The 19,703-nt window shown below is 43.9% G+C and overlaps 1 long non-coding RNA gene across 1 annotated transcript; it reads left to right on the top strand.

The window, feature by feature from the left end:
- Positions 1-1,914: 1,914 nt before the first annotated feature.
- Positions 1,915-9,968, top strand: LOC132422356 (uncharacterized). The gene is made up of 5 exons (XR_009518854.1): positions 1,915-1,996; positions 2,770-2,846; positions 6,885-7,050; positions 9,250-9,376; positions 9,778-9,968. It is a non-coding gene; the product is annotated as an uncharacterized lncRNA (long non-coding RNA).
- Positions 9,969-19,703: the final 9,735 nt, after the last annotated feature.

The following is a 19,703-nucleotide window of genomic DNA, read 5'->3' on the forward strand; positions in this document are numbered from 1 at the left end:
GTAGGCGTCTTTAGCTAAGCAAGTGGGCGTCTGTGTGTGTGTTTGTTCTCAGGTGAGAGAATCTAAGCGAGGAGCAGCAGGTGCAGAGTCGTCTGCAGACAGGCTTGTACAGATGGGGCTCTGCTGGTGTTCCACAGTCTGAGTTTTACCTGTGAATGTTTCTCTCTCTCCCCGAGAGTGTTCTGAGAGTCATTTTCTCTTCCACCTTCAGCAGCACTATCTTCTCAGTAACACAAGAGCCCCAGACCACAAAAGTGAGATTTAATTTGAGCACCTCCTCTACCAGTCACGTCCACTCTACTTGCGTTCCCTTGCAAATTCTTGAGGGGCCCTAGGAAGTAGGTCGTAATCATCTCATTTGCAGTTGAGAAAACTGGGCTCACTGGTTTAAGAATTCTGACACAATCAGATCTTTACAGAGGGTCCTGGGTGGTGAAAATTTTACCTTGTGGAGAAATTAGAAGAGTACAACGAGCATTTTGTTTCATGAATTTAGCCCTGTTCCTAGGTTCTCTGGCTTTGAAGTAATAGAAGAGAACAGGGAAACAGCTAGGCATGGGGAGCGTGAGATGAGAGCCCTGAAAGGAAGGCTGGGACCTGGCGTTTGTCCACTGGTCCGGTTTCGTGGGCATCCCCACTTCCTGCTGCATCTCATAGTGCTGTGGTCACTAATGCTGTGTGGTCCCTTTGCGTCTGTCCCAAGGAGGGAGCCAAAGGCAGACAGGAGTCTTGTGGACCCTTGCTGGGAGAGGCTGGGGATGTGGCACTCCGCGCTGCCCCCTGCTGGAGAACTTGCAGCAGTGCAGACCAACTTACCCGTTTCAAAGGAGCTGGGTTTTGAAAAGACCCCTTCAATAAATCTTCATTCATTTACATTATCAGCTTATACATTTCATCATGATGACATCTGATAAACCAAGTTCATTTGGGGTTTAAATGTAACAATTTCTAATTTGCCACTCTTGGTATGAAATAAAATCACATTTGAGAGGTTGGATGCTTTTGCATGGAGAACTAATGGTGCAAGATTTTTTAAAACAGCGAAGGGGTGATAAAGATGTTTCACGTTAACATAATCCCGTGAAAGCCAAGGCAGTCTCTCCCACTCCTGCCCCTGCCAAAATTTTGGGATTAAATGAAGGAGATACAGTAATGATGTGTAACTTCATTTCTGGGGTAAGTCGTGAGGTGTGGATCATAGCATTATTTCTTAAGGACTAATGAAGCGTATGTGGTATTTTCCCTAAAACAATGTGAAATAAAATTACTTTTTTAAAGGATCTGCACTTATAAATGAAAACAAGCAAACATAACTGAAGGGGCCTTATGAGGGGTTGGGGCAAGAGAAAATAAGTTTTAAAACAATTTTACATATTTTAAAGCTATGATCCAAAAAATTGATCCAAAATTTCTCCCAGCTTCCCTGCTCTCCTGTACTTCTTGATATTGTGATCATGATGCAACTTCTGTCATCAGGGCAGCTTCCTGGCCATGCGACCTGTGCAGCTGCACAAGGCCCGGCTTGGTTTAATGCTCTGCTGCCACATGTTGAAATTCTTAATAATCTTTGACCAGGGGCTCCACATGTCCATTTTGTACCGAGCCCCACAGATGAAGTAGCCGGTCCTGGCTGTTGTGAGAAATTCCAGCAGCTCCAAGCAGAGCTGGGATCCTGGTCTCTATCTTTATTCTTGCTTTCTCCTTCCCAGTGGCCGGGAGTACCCTAGACAGGGTGGGTACTGTGTTCCGTTTAAACTGTCTACACTTTAGTCACTTCCTTTTCCTTTTCTGACTACTTTTAAAGTGCTGAGAGGAGAGGAAAGCTGTATTTAACCCAAAGACTCATTTATTCAGCAACCAGCAACCATTTAGAGAGTGCCTAGTGTGTGTCAAGAACTGTGCTAAGGCTGGGACCGGGAACTGCGTGTGTGAATTGACCATTCCGTGCATTGCCATAGTGAAGGTGCGGACAGAGTGCCACAGGCCAGAGAAGAAGGTACGGTGAAGACTCCACGAAAGGTGGTTTTGAGTTTACTCTTGAAGGAGGGAGTACTTCCTGGTGGAGGGTGGTGGTAGGCTTTTAAACAGGAAGTGGGGGCAGCAAAGGCCTGCTTGTTGCAGCCAGCTGGGCTCTTCAAAGGGGGTGGAGAGAAGAAATTAGCTCAGAAAGAGAACAGGCCACAGGAGAACCTGGGGTGGCCCGCTGAGGAGTTTGAACTTCCAAGTTTTAAGCTCGGGAATCTGGTGATGAGATTGGCTCTGCAGAAAGATTACTGCCCTGGGGTGTGGAGGATAGGCTGGGGGAGGGGTGAGAGAACCACAGGAAGATCACATGCAAAAACTTGCTTATTCTACGAAATCTTTAAACTCACAGACTCATCTCTTTTGCTTTAAAAAACATCAAATTGCATCATATTTCTTCTGCTGCTTAAATAAGTTGAGCCTACTGTCACTTTCTTTTCTCTAACCCAGACCAGTCATGTTTTTCAAAATCACAAACACTTATATTTAAGAAAAGTCAAGGAATCTTAATTTGGTGGTAAAATTTTAATGACACATTTAAAGCAAACAGTTTATAGAGCCCAGAAGCCAGTTTGTGGCCCAATATTTTATACTGGAGGGAGTTAAATCATAAACTAGATTAAAAAGAAGGTATGCTATGAGGATTGTGTAAATTAAAAAAGGCTCTCTCTCTCTCTCTCTCTCTCCCCCTCACATGGCTCCTTATCTGGGTTACTGTAACAGACCCGATCTGTTTTCTGCCTATAGGTAACCACACTTCAACTGTTAACTTTCTGGCTCAGTGCTTAGTTGTGCTTGGCAACAAATACTGCCAGAGGAAGAAGGTGAGTATATGATCACAGAAAGAAGATAAAGAGAAGGTTCAGAAATGAGTCCCTCACACGTACTTAAAGCATGGAAAAATTCAGTTATTTCACCAAACATACAAGAACTCAGGCTTCCCTTGCAAAATCCCCCCTCAGAGCCTGAAGCAATTATGAGGGACCCCAGGGTTCCAAAGAACAGGTTAAAAAAAAAAAAAAAAAAAAGCCCAGCCTTAGGAAAGTGCAGGTCTTCCCCATGGTGGGGAGAGGGGGACAGGACTGGACTGGTTTGATGTGTGACTCCAGGAAGTTTGGTTCTTCATACTGTACAACCTGCCCACAGCTCTGTGCTAGACTCCCTCTTTCTTTCTCCTGTGGCTGGAGCTAGGGTCAAAGGCAAAAAGGACTTAGAAATCTCAGTGGTATTCAGTGTCCAGTTAATTAGTGTTGAGGGTGGATTTAACTTTTCAAAAAAAATTTTTTTTTTTTTTTTTTTTGGTCACAGCCTAAGTTTCTTCCGTTGAAGACTCCTGGGAGCCTGTATTTATTTCTCAGTCTTTGCCAAGCTTTCAGGAGCTTTCATTTTCCCCGCTTCCCACATAGAAACCCCACAGCTCCGCCGAGAGTTTCTTTTTCTGGAAACTCTCGCCCTTCCCCATGAATCAGTCTGATCTAAGCATGTGCTTTCGGCTGGGCTTTAAAATCTCTGGAGCTCTGGCCTCTGGCGGCTCAGTTCCCAGCATCAAATGCAGTCCAGCCGGGCCCAGCACCTTGCTAGACACTGAGTCATCACCATTGCCTTCATTCAAAGTGTATTTGGTTACAGGGAATCATGGATTACTGTGATTTATTTTGTTCTCCAAACTGCAAAAGTTCTTCCAAGGCTTTGGTGAAGTTCTCTGTTACAGCTGTCAGTAGTTGAGCTATTAAAAAATTTTATACACACACACAGATTTATTTATACAAATGTATATGTACTTTTAATATACTACAGTATGTAAATAATTAAATGCTAGTTTTGAAATGTCAATATACTGTCATAAAGATTAGTTTGTCTTTTCCTTGTCAATGAAGCTAGAGAATTCCTACAATCCTCTTCATTCCTATTATACTTAGTGTCTGCAAGGCCTTTAAAATATAATCATTATTATTTAAAAGTGTAATAATACCAATAAGGAAATACAAGGATCACATCCATACAAAGTATGAAATAGGCGTCACTTGGCCCAGGAAAGAAATGGTCTTTAGCATTATATAACAGAATCCATGGTTTCAGCAAGGGCCTTATAAGAAACATTGGGCATTTATCTTAGATCCTGCACTGTGCTGGGCACAGCAGAGTAAAAGGAAAGTATAACAGCTGCCTACAAGGAGCCTACATCTAATTGAAGAGATATATACTAGCAATGGCTGTAAAATAGAACTGACACCTTCACATCCTTCAGGTCTCAGCTTAATTGTTACCTCCTCAGAAAGGCCTTTTCTGATTACCCCATCAAAACATCCACCCATCCTCAGCGCGCGCACGCACACACACACACATGCACATCATCATTTTGTAGCACAACATCCTATTTGTGTCCTCTACAGCAATTGTTTATTCTATCTCACCCACTCCATGAAGTCAGGAACCGAATTTTTCTTGCTCATCACTTGTTCACGAGCATCTAGCATAGTACCTGCATTCTAACAGCAATCAGTAAATATTTATTCGGTGAATGAAAGAAAGGAAGGATCAGCGTGAGTTTGGATGGCCAGGAAAGATTTTGTATGGTTGTGGTACATGAGGTGGTCTCTATAATAAAGCGGGGGGGGGGGGGGGGGATACACAGAAGGACAGCACACATGAGGGAATGGCGTGGGAATGAACCGGTGAAGACAATCAGGCTAGTTGACATTGAAGCGAACAGCTTAACCAAAATAGATCATTTGAGTAATAGAATGTGAGGTGGAAAAGACAGGGAAAGAAGAATGGCCCCAAAAGGCAAGAAAAGAAATTTCATTTTGACGTGGGAGGCACTGGGAAACCACTCTTTGGTCTTGATCAGGGGAATTACATGGTAAATATTTTATAAAATGAGTCTGGCAGGAGCATGCAGAATGGATTGAAGCAAGCAGCCCTAAAGCTGGAAGAGCTGACTGGCAGCACGCACAAGTCATCCAGGGATGAGGAAGTCAGGCTGCTGGCAATGGCGGTGAAGAGTAAAGGGTAAAGCCAAGAGGGCTGTGAAGGAAGAGCCCTGAAAATGTCATTAGATACTGGGGGAAAGAAGGAGTCGTCAAACAATGCCAAGACTGAGAAAATGAAAGGAAGCTAGAATCATGGTGTCGGAAAGGACCCACCTACTGCCCTACAGCGTTCCTGACAGGTGGCCACCCAGTACCGGGGAGGCCATTCTACTGAATGTCATCAGTTCTAATATTTAGAAAATTCTGCCACACGAAGAATCAGCCTTCTTTTAGCTTTCTGTCTATCCCAATTCTGCTCTTAAGAGTAAATACAGAATAAAGACAGTCCTTATTTCACAGGCCAGCCTTTCAGATAGTTGAAAACAATTATTCTGTCCCTCTTAATTTTCTTTTCCCCAGGCTAAATCCCCTTATTCATCAACCAAAAACCGTGAGATCTGGTTTTGAGTTCCCTAACAGTTCTCACAGTTTTATCCTGCTTTATTACAGCTTATAAACTCCTTGAAAGTACAATACCGAGAACTGAAGAGAGCGGTGCCCCAGTCTTGTCTGATCAGCACTGAGCACAGTGAGACTGTTACTTCCTTTTACCTGAACACGGTTCTACGAATAGGGGAAAGTTATCTTTAAAAAATATATATTTCTGCTGTGGGGTTACTTTGGAATTTTAGGAAATGAAAACGCCAAGATCTTTTTCATGTAAAATAAGTCATTGCCCTAATCCTATATAAATTTTGCTTATTTATATTCTGCATTCAGAATTTTACAGTTATTCCTCCTTAATTTCAATATTAATTTTAATCCATTATTCCAGAATCTTAAAGTCCTTAGAAAATTGTTCTAACATTGTTTGTTTTGGTTCTCTCCAAGTGATGAAAGGGCCCAGAATAAAGTCCTGAAGTTCACAATTAGAGTTACTCTTTTTTTTTCCACCTATTTCTTTTTATTGTGCTAAAAAAGAACTAACATAAAATTTACCATTTTAACCATTTTTATTTTTTAAAGATGTTGTGGGTAGGAGTTTATTAATTAATTAATTTATTTTTGCTGTGTTGCATCTTCGTTTCTGTGCGAGGGCTTTCTCTAGTTGCGGCAAGCGGGGGCCACCCTTCATCGCGGTGCGCGGGCCTCTCACTGTCGTGGCCTCTCCTGCTGCGGTGCACAGGCTCCAGACGCGCAGGCTCAGTAGTTGTGGCTCACGGGCCTAGTTGCTCCGCGGCATGTGGGATCCTCCCAGACCAGGGCTCGAACCCGTGTCCCCTGCATTAGCAGGCAGATTCTCAACCACTGCCACCAGGGAAGCCCCCATTTTAACCATTTTTAAGTGTACAATTCCGTGGTAGTAAGTATATCATCGTAGTTAAACCACCACCACCATCCCTCTCCAGGACTCTTCATCTTGCAAAACTGAAACTCTGTGCCCATTAACAATAACTCCCTGTTTCCTCCTCCCTCCAGCCCCTGGCACCCACCATTCTACTCTCTGTCTCTATGAATCTGACTGCTCGAGGTACCTTGAATAAATGGAATTATCATATAGTATTTGTCCTTTTGTGATTGGCTTATTTCACTTAGCATAATTTCTTCAAGGTTCATCCGTGTTATAGCATGTATGAGAATTTCCCTCCTTTTTAGCACTGAGTAAATCCATTGTGTGTATATATCCCATTTTTTTTAATCCATTCCTCTGGAAATGGACACTTGGGTTACTTCCATCTTTTGGCTATTGTGAATAATGCTGCTATAAACGTGGGTATACAAATATCTATTTGAGTCTCTGCTTTAACTTTTTTTAAGTAATCCTTTTTTTTTTTTTTTTTTTTTTTGCGGTACGCGGGCCTCTCACTGTTGTGGCTTCTCCCGTTGCAGAGCACAGGCTCTGGACACGCAGGCTCAGCGGCCATGGCTCACGGGCCCAGCCGCTCCACGGCATGTGGGATCTTCCCGGACCGGGGCACGAACCCGTGTTTCCTGCATCGGCAGGCAGACTCTCAACCACTGCGCCACCAGGGAAGCCCTTTAATCAATCTTTAATGTAAGTCAACTTCATTAACTTACAGAAGTAGAATTGCTGGATCATATGGTAATTCTAAGCTTGATTTTTTTGAGGAATTGCCAGTTTTCCACAGTGGCTATACCATTTTGCATTCTCACCAGGAATGTACAAGGCTTCCAATTTCTCTGCATCCTTGCCAACACTTGTTATTTTCTGTTTGTTTGTTTAATAATAGCCATCCTAATGGGTGTGAAGTGGTTTGGGTTTACATTGTCCTGATGACTAGTAATGCTGAACATTGTTTCACGTGCTTATGGGCCATCTGTATATCTTCTTTACAGAAATGTCTATTCAAGTCCTTTGCCCTTTTTTTTTCTTTTAACATCTTTATTGGAGTATAATTGCTTTACAATGGTGTGTTAGATTCTGCTTTATAACAAAGTAAATCAGCTATATATATACCTATATCCCCATATTTCCTCCCTCTTGCATCTCCCTACCACCCTTCCTATCCCACCCCTCTAGGTGGTCACAAAGCTCCAAGCTGATCTCCCTGTGCTAAGCGGCTGCTTCCCACTAGCTAGCTATTCTACATTTGGTAGTACATATAAGTCCATGCCACTCTCTCACTTCATCCCAGCTTACCCTTCTCCCTCCCTGTGTCCTCAAGTTCATTCTCTATGTCTGCGTCTTTATTCCTGTCCTGCCGCTAGGTTCTTCAGAACCTTTTTTTTTTTTTTTTTTTTTTAGATTCCATATATATGTGCTGGCATACGGTATTTATTTTTCTCTTTCTGACTTATTTCACTTTGTATGACAGTCTCTAGGTCCATCCACCTCACTACAAATAACTCAATTGCATTTCTTTTTATGGCTGAGTAATATTCCATTGTATATATGTGCCACATCTTCTTTATCCATTCATCTGTCGATGGACACTTAGGATGCTTCCATATCCTGGCTATTGTAAACAGAGCTGCAATGGACATTGTGGTACATGACTCTAGAGCTAATCAATGAATTTGGTAAAGTAGCAGGATACAAAATTAATGCACAGAAATCTCTTGCATTCCTATACATTAATGATGAAAAATCTGAAAGAGAAATTAAGGAAACACTCCGATTTACCATTGCAACAAAAAGAATAAAATACCTAGGAATAACCTACTTAAGGAGGCAAAAGACCTATATACAGAAAACTGTAAGACACTGATGAAAGAAATTAAAGATGATACAAACAGATGGAGAGATATACCACGTTCTCGGATTGGAAGAATCAACATTGTGAAAATGACTATACTACCCAAAACAATCTACAGATTCAATGCAATCCCTATCAAATTACCAATGGCATTTTTCACAGAACTAGAACAAAAAATTTCACAATTTGTATGGAAACACAAAAGACCCTGAATAGCCAAAGCAATCTTGAGAAAGAAAAATGGAGCTGGAGGAATCAGGCTCCCTGATTTCAGACTATACTACAAAGCTACAGTAATCAAGAGAGTATGGTACTGACACAAAAACAAAAATATAGATCAATGGAACAGGATAGAAAGCTAAGAGATAAACACACACACATATGGTCACCTTTGCCCTTTTTTTTTTTTTTTGCGGTACGCGGGCCTCTCACTGTTGTGGCCTCTCCCATTGCGGAGCACAGGCTCCGGACGCACAGGCTCAGCGGCCATGGCTCACCAGCCGCTCTGCGGCATGTGGGATCCTCCCGGACCAGGGCACGAACCCGTGTCCCCTGCATCGGCAGGCGGACTCTCAACCACTGCACCACCGGGGAAGCCCACCTTTGCCCTTTTTTGACTTGGGTTGTTTGTGTCTGTTGAGTTGTAGGAGTTCTTTATATATTCTGGGTATCAATTCCTTATCAGATACATGATTTGTATCTCCCATTCCATGGGCTACCTTTTCACTGTTGATAGTGTCCTTTGAAGCACAAACTTTAAAAATTTTGATGATGTCCAACTTATCCACTTTTTTTCTTTCATGTGCTTTTGGTGTCATATCCAAGAAATCATTGCCAAATCCAATGTCATGAAGCTTTCCTCCTGTTTTCTTCCAAGAGTTTTATAGTTAGAGCTAATCTTTAGATTGGCATCAATTCAGTAATTCATTAATATTTTAAGTATACTTTTGCAATCACTTATAAATCTATTATCATCCAGTTCACATTTTCCACCTACCCATTAAGCAATTAATCCTTTTATCTATTCTTTTAATCAGTACCTACAAAGCTAAGAATTATGGATACAGCAGTGAAGTGGTCAGGAATGGTCCCACCCTGCCCTCACCAAGCTCATAGCCTATTGATTGAAGAAGCCAGACACTGAACAGGTGATTACAAGCACAGGTATGACATGAAAGAAAAGGAAACTGCCAACATGTAAGACTGAGAAACATAAACTAACCAAAAAGATTTTATCAATTTCTTGGGAATCTTTGACTTATTGGTCTATTAACCCAAACAAAAAAAATACTTTAGCTAACTACTGACTCCGAATGGTAATTATTGCTTTCTTCTCTAAGTGCTCACAGACTTTTATTAGTTTCAGAGTCCACTCTAGGCTCTACCGGGGGCCAAGGAGCTCTTGGTCTTCAGATTCTGGAATCTAACATTTCACGGGTTTTAAAAAACTAGGACCACATTTGCCTCTGTATTTTTGGCTCTCTGAGACTCAAAATCTGAAAATATCTTAATTTCTCATACATAATTCTCTGAAGTAACATTTATAACTTCTTTATCTACCTCAGGGTATTATTCACTGGATATGAAGATCTGAAGTCATTAAAAGCAACCCGGTGTTACGTGCTCACCTCTTTAAGGTTTTGATCACTCCTAACCATGTTTGTTTGGCCATTTTTGGCTTGAAGATTGGTTCCCTTTATAGCAAAGAGATTTGGAGTTAAGTGATTTCATTTTGTCTCTCTCTTTTATTAAATCTTTTCCCCCAGATACTTGGGCCTATATTTTACTTTTTCATTATATTCTCAGAATATAGTTTAAAAGCAGTTAGCTTCCCCTCCTCACCCCACCTTACCCAAGCCTCGGGTGTCACGGATAAAAATTGGGGGAGTTGGGGAGAAGTGCTTGTTGGGGGTTGAGGAAGTGCTGAGTATGAAGTGAGTGATGACGTGGCATCTATGTGTGCACAGCTGGAAGTAAAGGCAGGGGGATGAGAGGTTTGGATTGGTTATGGAGATGTGAATTTTTCCACATGGAGATGAGTATAGATTATCTGTCCATGGAAGTGGGAGAAAAGAGAGTCGCATGGAAGGCCAAGAACTAAGTCATGAAGGATTGGCACAGTCAGAAGCGGGGAGAAGTTTCAACCAAAGAAACTGAAATTCATAGAATAGGAAGAAAGCTTAGAAATGATCTAGCCCACCTCTCTCGTGTAACTGATGAGGAAATGGTTGTCCAGATAAAAAAAGAATCAGTCAGTGGAATAGCTACAAATGTATAGAGTTGTATACGTCCTGAGAGGGTGGGAAAGTGGTTTTCAAGAAATAGGAGATGGTCCACAGGGCCAAATGGTACAGAGGAATTGAAGAATGAGAGGGCACTAAGGATGGGCCTCAAAACTGATTAAATGATGCTTTGGTCTTCCAGAGTACAGTTTTGATAAAGCAAAAAAAAAAAAAAAGGAAGCCAGATTGCAAGGGTAAGTATCAGGGAAAAGGGTTTGAGTGTGAAAGAGACAAGGAGACAGATAGTGAGTTATAATACACTCGGTAGGTTTGGCAGTACTAGGCAAGAGAAATAAGATGATAGCTAGAAGGAAAGGAGAAATAAAGTTTAAGATAATGGAAATATTACTATTTTAAGACAGAAAGGAAGGAACCAATTGAGTGGGAGGGACTGAGGATGCAAGAGTACTCCTACCATCCTTGGCAGGAAGATCACAAGAAGCAGAAAAGGAACCAGAGCACAGGTGGATGTAAGCTTTGGAGAAAGGAAGATACTGGGAAGTGAAAAGAAGAAGGTACCACATGTGGTGAAGGAGGCAAAGCAAAAGGAAAGCCACATCCCAGAGGACAGGTATGGGGATATGGGGAGAAAACCAAGCTGACCTCAAGGTGCAAGGTGGGACTCTGAGTCCTGCCTCTGCCTCTCCCTGGAACACTGACTTTGATCCCTCAGAGCTTTGTTCCCTCGGAGCCAGCAGCTTTACGTTTGGATGTCACAGAGTTTTTATGAGACTGATATCAGGTAACATACATGCATATGCCTTGTACAAGCTGAGTTATCAAAGCATTTTTGAGATTCATCCCGGGGCTCACAATGCAGAAAGAGAAGATCTGAAATGGCGGCGCTAGTGAGTAAATTTAAAAGTTCACAAGATGTGTGCTGGCTGGGCAGTAGGAAGGTTCTAGCTGGAGCTGGAAATTGTGTTTCTTCTTTCAGAAGAGAGACCCAGGGAGCCCTCTTGCTGCTCTCCTGGGCACTGAAAGGCAGCACAGAAAAGCCTTAGAGAAAGAAGCACCAGAGTGTAAATTCTGAGCAGTAGCAAGAAGGTACTATTTCAAGGGCCACTGTTCCCTGGAGTCTCAAAGCCCAACCGGCCCAAGGTGATGGTAGCAACACTTTTAACAGGGTTATACTGAGGTCACCAGATTCTCAAGCACTCCCCTCTTCTTTAAAGTTCAGAATCATCAAATTAGAGGACCAAACCCCATCCTTGACCACATGAAAAACAAAACGAGGCCTGCCTCTGACTCAGACTGTTCACAGGGAATGAAGGATGCTGTGGAATCATAGGAGCACAGATTCTCAGGGTGGGTGGAGACTTGAAGGCCATTTATTCCACCACCTGGCTGGTGTGCGGCCCTTTTCCATAGTCTGGCAAAATGCCAGCATAAGCTCAAAATCCTCCAGTGACAGCCCAGTTCATGCATGGCAGCTCTGATTATTTCATCAACTATCCTTATATGGATCTAAAGTCTACATGTCCCTATAGCTTACATACTGGTCTGAGTGTGGTCCCTGGGATCCACATAAAAAAATCTTCGATGTTCCCTCAGTGCCTCCATTCCTCCCCCTTGATGGTCCTTTTCCAGTTGACATGTTTGTCTGTCTCTGCTACCAAGTCTGGCTCTCAGATCTGAGCACAGCCCTCTGGGTGTGCTCCGGGCTGCACAGGACAAAACAGGGCCATCACCTCCTTCATTTCAGGGACCAGTGCAGACACAGCACACTTAGAATTTTGAGGAACATATCATATTATTGATTCACACTGAACAAATTGCTCACTACAACCCCTATACTGTTGTGGGCAACTGACTGTGAGATCAAGAACTCTGTATTTATCCCCAGTAAGTTACATCTTGTAATATTTGGCCCAGGAACAAAAGAAAGATATCAACATGGACATATCTGGACATATCTAACATACTTATCATTTATTCACTCTTATTCATTCATTCAATAACCTGTTCCTCCCAGTTTTATGCACTTAGTAAATGTGACTAGCCTGCACTCTATGTTTATTCAGTTATATTTTTACGCAAACCGTTGAAAAACATGTCCAAAAGGGCAGAGGCCTACCGTACAACATGAAACATCTCCCTGAAGAATGACTGACCACTGATTTAGTTACTTTATTAATTCAGAAAATTCACTCAATTAATATGTGTTGAGGCTGCACGCGCCAGGTCATGATCTATGTGCTGGAGAAACACACAGCAGTGAACAAACCAGACAAGGTTCCTGCTGATTATAGAGGGAGAGACAGGATAATGCTAATACTACTACTACTAATAGCTAACATTTATCGAGCATTTCCTATGGGCCAGGTATTTTTCTAAACACTTTACATGTTTATTCTTCACAAAATCTTATGAAGTAAATACAGTACTATCATTATTCCCATTTTATAGATTAAGTGTTCTGAGGCACAGAGGAGTTAAGACACGTGCTCGAGATCACACAGATCCTAACGGATGGAGCTTCAGCCTAGGCTGTCTGGCTCCAGAGCCTGTCTGTCTAACCACTGCGTTTCTATTGTGTCTCTGCAAAAATAAACACTAAATTAAACATACACATAAACACATAAGGAAATATTCTCATATGAAAAAGTCGCATTTAAGCTGAGGTCTGAATGACGAGAGGGAGCCAACGTCTCAAGAACTGAGGGAAGAGCAAGAGGTAGGAGAGGTGGGCAGAGGGCCTATCACGAGGGGCCTCTTGTACTAGGGGAATGCTAGGGATACAGCTATAGGAATTCAAGCGTTCCTAAATGTGCCTAATTGCTTCAGTGTTCAGCCTCCACATGACCATTTTTTCCACAAATATAACGTGAATGATTTCCATTCCTAATCCCTGCACATGATCAAAGATGCCCCCTTTGCATTCTGACAGTTCCCTTCTAGCTGTCACCATCACTGGTGTATACCAAGACACACTCTGGACCCACAGTCAAGATTCAGCATCCATTGCATCTGCATCGTGCTATGGGATCTTGGCCAAGTCACAGCCTCTCTGATCTTCAGTTTCCGGGGATTTTGCCCATTGCTCCAGAATGCCACCTTACACCTAGAACTGAACCACGAGGGTGTTAAGCATCTGGGGACACTTTGATCTAGGGAGCAATCACTCTTTCAACCTTTCTCCTTCCTGATCTCTTCCATCCTTCTCCCCACAGGCTCAGGTAAGCTGTGTCTAACATGATGCATCTGGCTTCCATTACTAGCAGCTCCAGGGACTGCTCTCTCATCTCCCAGAAGCCCTGCTGGTTTGACCCCATCAAGTTCTACTTACCCAAGTGTTATACAACCCTCCCCTTAATTACACACTCAATCAGTTCCTCCCGAGCTCAGCAATTTGTGGTCTCTGGGCATCCCCCGGCTGCTTTTCTGGAGGTAGCTCCCAGGCTGGGCCTTGGCGAGCCTCTGAAGCACTGACTGGGTTTCTAAGGCCAGAGTTGAAAGCCTTGCTGCTACTTCACACTCTATTTCCTTCCAAATTAATTCTCTGATGAATACTGTCCTTTGCAGTGATTCAGTACAGGCCATTTTCTTACATCTTTCCTTTACCTTTGAGACTTTTAATCTCTCTTGAATCCAGATTTTCCTCCATGGAAAACCTGCCTCAGGGAAAAATGCCCTGCTTTCCAACCAATATAAACAGACCTACCCCGCAGCACACTTCCTTTACTGGTTTACCTAGGCCCTACTTTTGATTTCAAAGCACATGCTTGCACTCTCTAAACATCCCTACACCACAAGGAGCAACTCAAAACTTCAGGGCATGTAACAAGCTGCTGAATTGTAGTTTCTTTAAGCCCCAAGTACATGAAGATGCAGATTCAAAGTTTGTACTTAAGAAGCTACCATGTCCCAGACCCTTTTATATAGTGATTTTGCTTTACACTCTCCACCCCTTTCCCTCTCCAACGTGCAGAGAGTATCATCATCCTCAATATACAGATGAAGAGAGACTTGGCCATGTTAAGTGAGTGGCACGTGGTCACAGAGCCCAGGAAAGTGGTAAAGCTGGAATTCAAGTCCCTGGTTCTTTACTCCAAGGTGGGTGCTCTCTTACCATCCCACAAGTGGCTTAAGTGCCTCTGAAACAGTCACCAGGATCTTAACCCCCCGTGGCAGGCCGTCTAGGATGGGGCGCCCACTGCCACGGCTGCCTGAGGAACACTCAGAAGGAGCCACAAAGAGGCTTTTCTGGCAATAATTTGAGCAATGCCTCACGTTTTTATAACACTTTTTACATTATGAAGTGCTTTACATATGTGACCCCTGGGATAGTTCTGTGAGGGAGGCGCTATATTTGAGTCCCACCATACAAATGAGGCTACGCAGGCTTGTTAATGGAAAGTTAACAGAATGTCCAAAGTCACACAGAAAGTACATACAGAGGTAGGACTTGAACTCACAGCTCATGACTCCAAGACCAGTTCTCTCTCAAGTCCTTACACATTAGTTTGGATTTTTGCTTCAGAAATGGAGATTCCATGCCACCAGCCCTCTTCCACCACCTCCCACCTTCAGGGAAGTGTACATTTCAAAAGCCAGGTGGAGAGAAAGGAGCTCAGGGAAGACCAGCTTTTTATTGGGGAAAGTGTTTCTCCCCTCTCTCCACTCACCCTTGGACAGGGACCAGGTTCCTAGAGGCTGGCGGGGTGGACTGAGAGGGTCAGGACTGCATGGCTGGTCCCCTTGGCCACTAGAAGGCAGGGTCTGAACAGAGCACAAAGCCTCTCCCCAGACAATTCTCCAGCCAGCCAAAGGGACTCACACTCGCCCTAGCAGACCCAGGGTACACAGCAAACCACAGCTCTTGGCCCCAAAGCTGAAGAATGATATGTCCCTGGCATATAGTAAACAAAGTAGTTGCTCTTAGCCCCTCCCAGCCTCCTTCGCAGGTACACGGGCAGTGCCCTAGAGGAGTCCAGCTAAGGAAAAGGGGGGCCAGGTATCACTTACAAAGACCCAAGTTTCTTATAATAAATACAAACAGGTCACCATGCCAAGACCCAGTGCTCTGAGGTCTGGGGGTGGGGTGGGGTGGGAACTCTTTCTTCCTCCCTCTCTCCAGGTGGAACTTTCAGAGTTTTGATGTCCTTGCTGTTCTTTTAAACTGTCTACATGCAACTATTAAAGGGGTGCCGGCACATAGCAATGCCTGGCCCTGTCTACTAACAGCTATTTCATCCCACTGCGTACCAGACCAAGAGCTCTTGAGTAAGATAAGCCATGAGGCCCTCAGGAGGGTTTGGCAGGTGAGTTCCCCATGAAATCAGCCTACCCGAGCAAGCCCGGTTATGTGGGGGAAGAGGAGTGACCGCTCTCCTCTATCCTGGGAGGCCCTTTACTTTGCCATCCAAGGATGAGATCCCCTCTGGAAATTATTTTAACCTTAACAACACTCATTTTCAAAAGCATTAAGAGAAAGGAGTCAAGGGCAAGGGCTGGTTAGGAGTTTATGAAGTGCTTTGCACATCCATCCTCAGAACAAATCGTCAGGGAGGCAAATAGCAACGTCACTGTTTTATAGTTGGGAAAGCATAAGCTCAGAGAAGTTAAATGACTTGCCCACAGCTGCACAACTGGTGGGCGAGGGGCCAGAGTTCTCCCGCACACACAGGCTCACTCTTCTCCGTAAGGGCAGGCACTGCCTACGGAGAGGGTGGCTGGAAAGAACAATCCCAGTTTCCTACTAGTTGAGGAAACCTGTTACAGCTAAGAATCTAGTGGGGAAGAAATAGCCAAAGGGCAAAAAGGAAAGTTTGAACGCCCTTATATTTACTCAATTCTCACAACAACCCTAATTAGTAGGTATAATTATCTGTTTTACATGAGAGGAAAAACAGGCTCAGAGACACCTGTCCAAGGGTCACAAATACTAGCTTCAGAATTTGAACCCAGTAGAAGCCGCGTGTTTTCTTTACTCCATGCTTCCCCCTGGTGGTGAGTGGGGAAGAGTACATAGAAGCCCCTTTGTGCAAAGCAGAAACAAGGAGACGGAGAGGTCAGAATCCATTCAGTAAATCTTGGCTGAAGTCCACTTTGTGCCACGTCTTGTACTTGGCTCTAGGAACACAATAATGGACAAGACAGGCAGCCCCCTACTGAGGGACAAACAGAAACACGGGAGGCATCAAGATGAGAGGGATAGGGACTTCCCTGGTGGTCCTGTGGTTAAGACTCCACACTTCCAATGCAGGGGGTAAGGGTTTGATCCCCAAGCAGGGAACTAAGATCCCACATGCCACAAGGCACGGCCAAAAAAAAGAAAAAGAAGAAGAAGGAATTCTCAAGACAGACCATCAGACTCAAGATGGCAACACCATCTCTTACCTGAGCCTACTTCCTAAAGACTTGCTGGTCTCCAGGATTGTGTGAGCCAACTTCTTAAAATAAATGTCTCTCTCTCTCCTCAAAAAAAAATTGCTTAATTAAAAAAAAAAAACAAAAAAAAGATGAGAGGGATACATGGGCAAAGGGAGGGTGTGTTGGGGGCCAGGGTAGGAAACAGTGTGTCACAAGAGCCAGAGGAGCGGGACTAACTTTTCTTGAAAGAGTTCAGTCTGGCCGGGGGGCGATGCATGAGGGGGCGTGAGGGACGAGGCTGGAGATATAAGCAGGGGCCACGTCTCAAAGGGTAACGGAGCACAAAAAAGGGAGTGACCTGTTAGGAAGGCACTGAGTAACCTGGGAGGATGATTATGGGCCCAGGAGAGCAGTGTCAGAGGTGCTCGCTCACTCAACAAATGTGGGGGCACTAGTGCATGCCAGGCATTATTCTCAGTGCTGGGGACACATCGGTGAACAAGGTAAAGTCTGCCTTCATGGAGTTTACATTCTCATGAGGGAGATAAATAAATACACAGATGTGTCATATCAAGCACTGAGAAATACCACAGGGGAAAACAGACAGGACAAGGTGGATCCTGGATTTGCTTGGGCTACTGTAACAGAATATTACAGATCAGGTAGCTTAAACAACAGAAATATTTCCTCACAGTTCTGGAGGCTGGAAGTCCAAGATCACGGCGTCAGCAGGGTTGGTTTCTGCTAAGGCCTCTCTCCTTGGCTTACAGATGCCCATCTTCTCCCTGTGTCTTCACATGGTCTTCCTTCTGTGTCAGAGTCCTAATGTTCTCTTCTTTACCCAGTCATATTGGATTAGGGCCCACCCATATGACCTCTTTTTTTCTTTTTAAGTTGAGAAATATGGTTTTTAAAAATTAATTAATTAATTACTTTATTTATTTATTTTTGGCTGCGTTGGGTCTTTGCTGCTGTGCGTGGGCTTTCACTAGTTGCAGTGAGTGGGGGCTACTCTTCGTTGCGGTACACGGGCTTCTCATTGCGGTGGCTTCTCTTGTTGCGGAGCACGGGCTCTAGGTGCACGGGCTTCAGTAGTTGTGATGCGTGGGCTCAGTAGTTGTGCTGCACAGGCTCTAGAGTGCAGGCTCAGTAGTTGTGGTGCATGGGCTAAGCTGCTTCACGGCACGTGGGATCTTCCTGGACCAGGGCTCGAACCCACGTCCCCTGCATTGGTAGGCAGATTCTTAACCACTGTGCCACCAGGGAAGCCCATATGACCTCTTTTTACCTTAACTACCTCTTTAAAGGCTCTATTCCAAATATAGTCACATTTGAGGTACTGGGGGCTAGGACTCCAAAATGTGAATTTTGAAGGGACGTAATTCCACCCATAACACAAGGTGATAGAGTGTAACTAGGCCGGAGGTAGAGTGAGGGGTGGATCTGAAATATCTTATGTAGGACAACAGGGAAGGGCCTCCCTGAGATGACAGTGAGCTGAGATCTGAATGAAGAAAGGGCGCTAGCCATGCCCATGTCTAGGAGAGCACTGCAGAGAGGGGAAGAGCTTGTGCAAAGAGCTTGAGGTGAGGACACGACTTGGGGGTCCTTGGCAGACGAGAACGGTAAGGCGGCTAGTGCAGCCGGCGTAAAGTAAGAAGAGACAGGTAGGAGAGAAGTCACATAAAAGCCTTGACGACCATTATGACTGGCTCTCGCTTTGAGATGGGAAGCCCGGGGAGAATTTTGAGCAGAAGAGTGACATGATCTGACTCATATTTTAAAAGCAACACCTGTGTTGAGGATAAATTAGCAGAGAGGGAAAGGGCAGAAACAGGAGACTTTGCAATAATCCAAGTGAGCGGTGATGCTGGGATGAAAATAGTAGCAATGGACGTCTCGAGAAGTGGTCAATTCTGGATAAAGTTTGAAGAGAGGTGCAGTAGGATTTACTGACGGATTAGATGTAGTACAGGAGAAAAAGAGAGGAGTTAAGGGTAACTCCAAAGTTCTTGGCCCAACCGGCTGGGTTAATGGTGATGCCACTTACCTCAATGGGGAAGTGTGTGGGAGAAGTCGAAGAGGCATGAGAACTGAGAGTTTAGCATGGACAATGGGAAGTTCAGTACATATTAAATAGCTTAAATATCCACGCAGAGATGTTGAGTAGACAGCTGGAAATGGAACCAGAATTCAGGGGAGAGGTCCAGGTTGAAGGTATGAATTTAGGAGACATTATGTAAATAATATTTTAAATTGTGGAACTGCTTGAGATCACCTAGGGGGGTAAGTGTAGGAGAAAAGGTCCAAGGACTAAGCCTCGAGATACTCCAACGCTTAGAGATTTTTAGAAGGTGGATTCAGCAAAAACTGAGAATTTGAGAAATGAGGAAAACCGAGAGAGTATTTGTCAAGGAAGCCAAATGAAGAAAATATTCCAAGAGTGCCGATGAGAAGCTGAGTACGAAGACTGAAAACTGGCCACGGATTTAGCACCCAGAGGTCACTGATGATGTTGCCAAAGCTGTTTCCGTGGAGTGGGAGGGGTGAATGCCAAATCACAGTTGGTTCAAGAGAGAAGGGGAAGGGAAGCATCAGAGACGGCAAGTATGAACAACTCTTTTGAGCAGTTTTGCTACAAAGGGAAGAAGAAAAGAGCATAGTAGTTCAAAGATGTGGGAAAACTTTTTAAGACAGATTTTAGAGCATATGTGTAAGCTAATGGGAATAACTGGTAGGAAGAGAAAATTAACAATAGGGAAAGAAATAATTGTAGGAATTACTGCAAAGCTGGAGGGTTGGCCTTGGATAGGAGTAGGGATGGTTCATTCTTAGTAACAGGAAGGAGGGCCTTATAGGCACCAATGCAGCTGGGTTAGCAGGTTGGGGGTGGC

The sequence above is a fragment of the Delphinus delphis genome, chromosome 1 (assembly GCF_949987515.2).
Source record: "Delphinus delphis chromosome 1, mDelDel1.2, whole genome shotgun sequence".
NCBI lineage: Eukaryota > Metazoa > Chordata > Mammalia > Artiodactyla > Delphinidae > Delphinus > Delphinus delphis.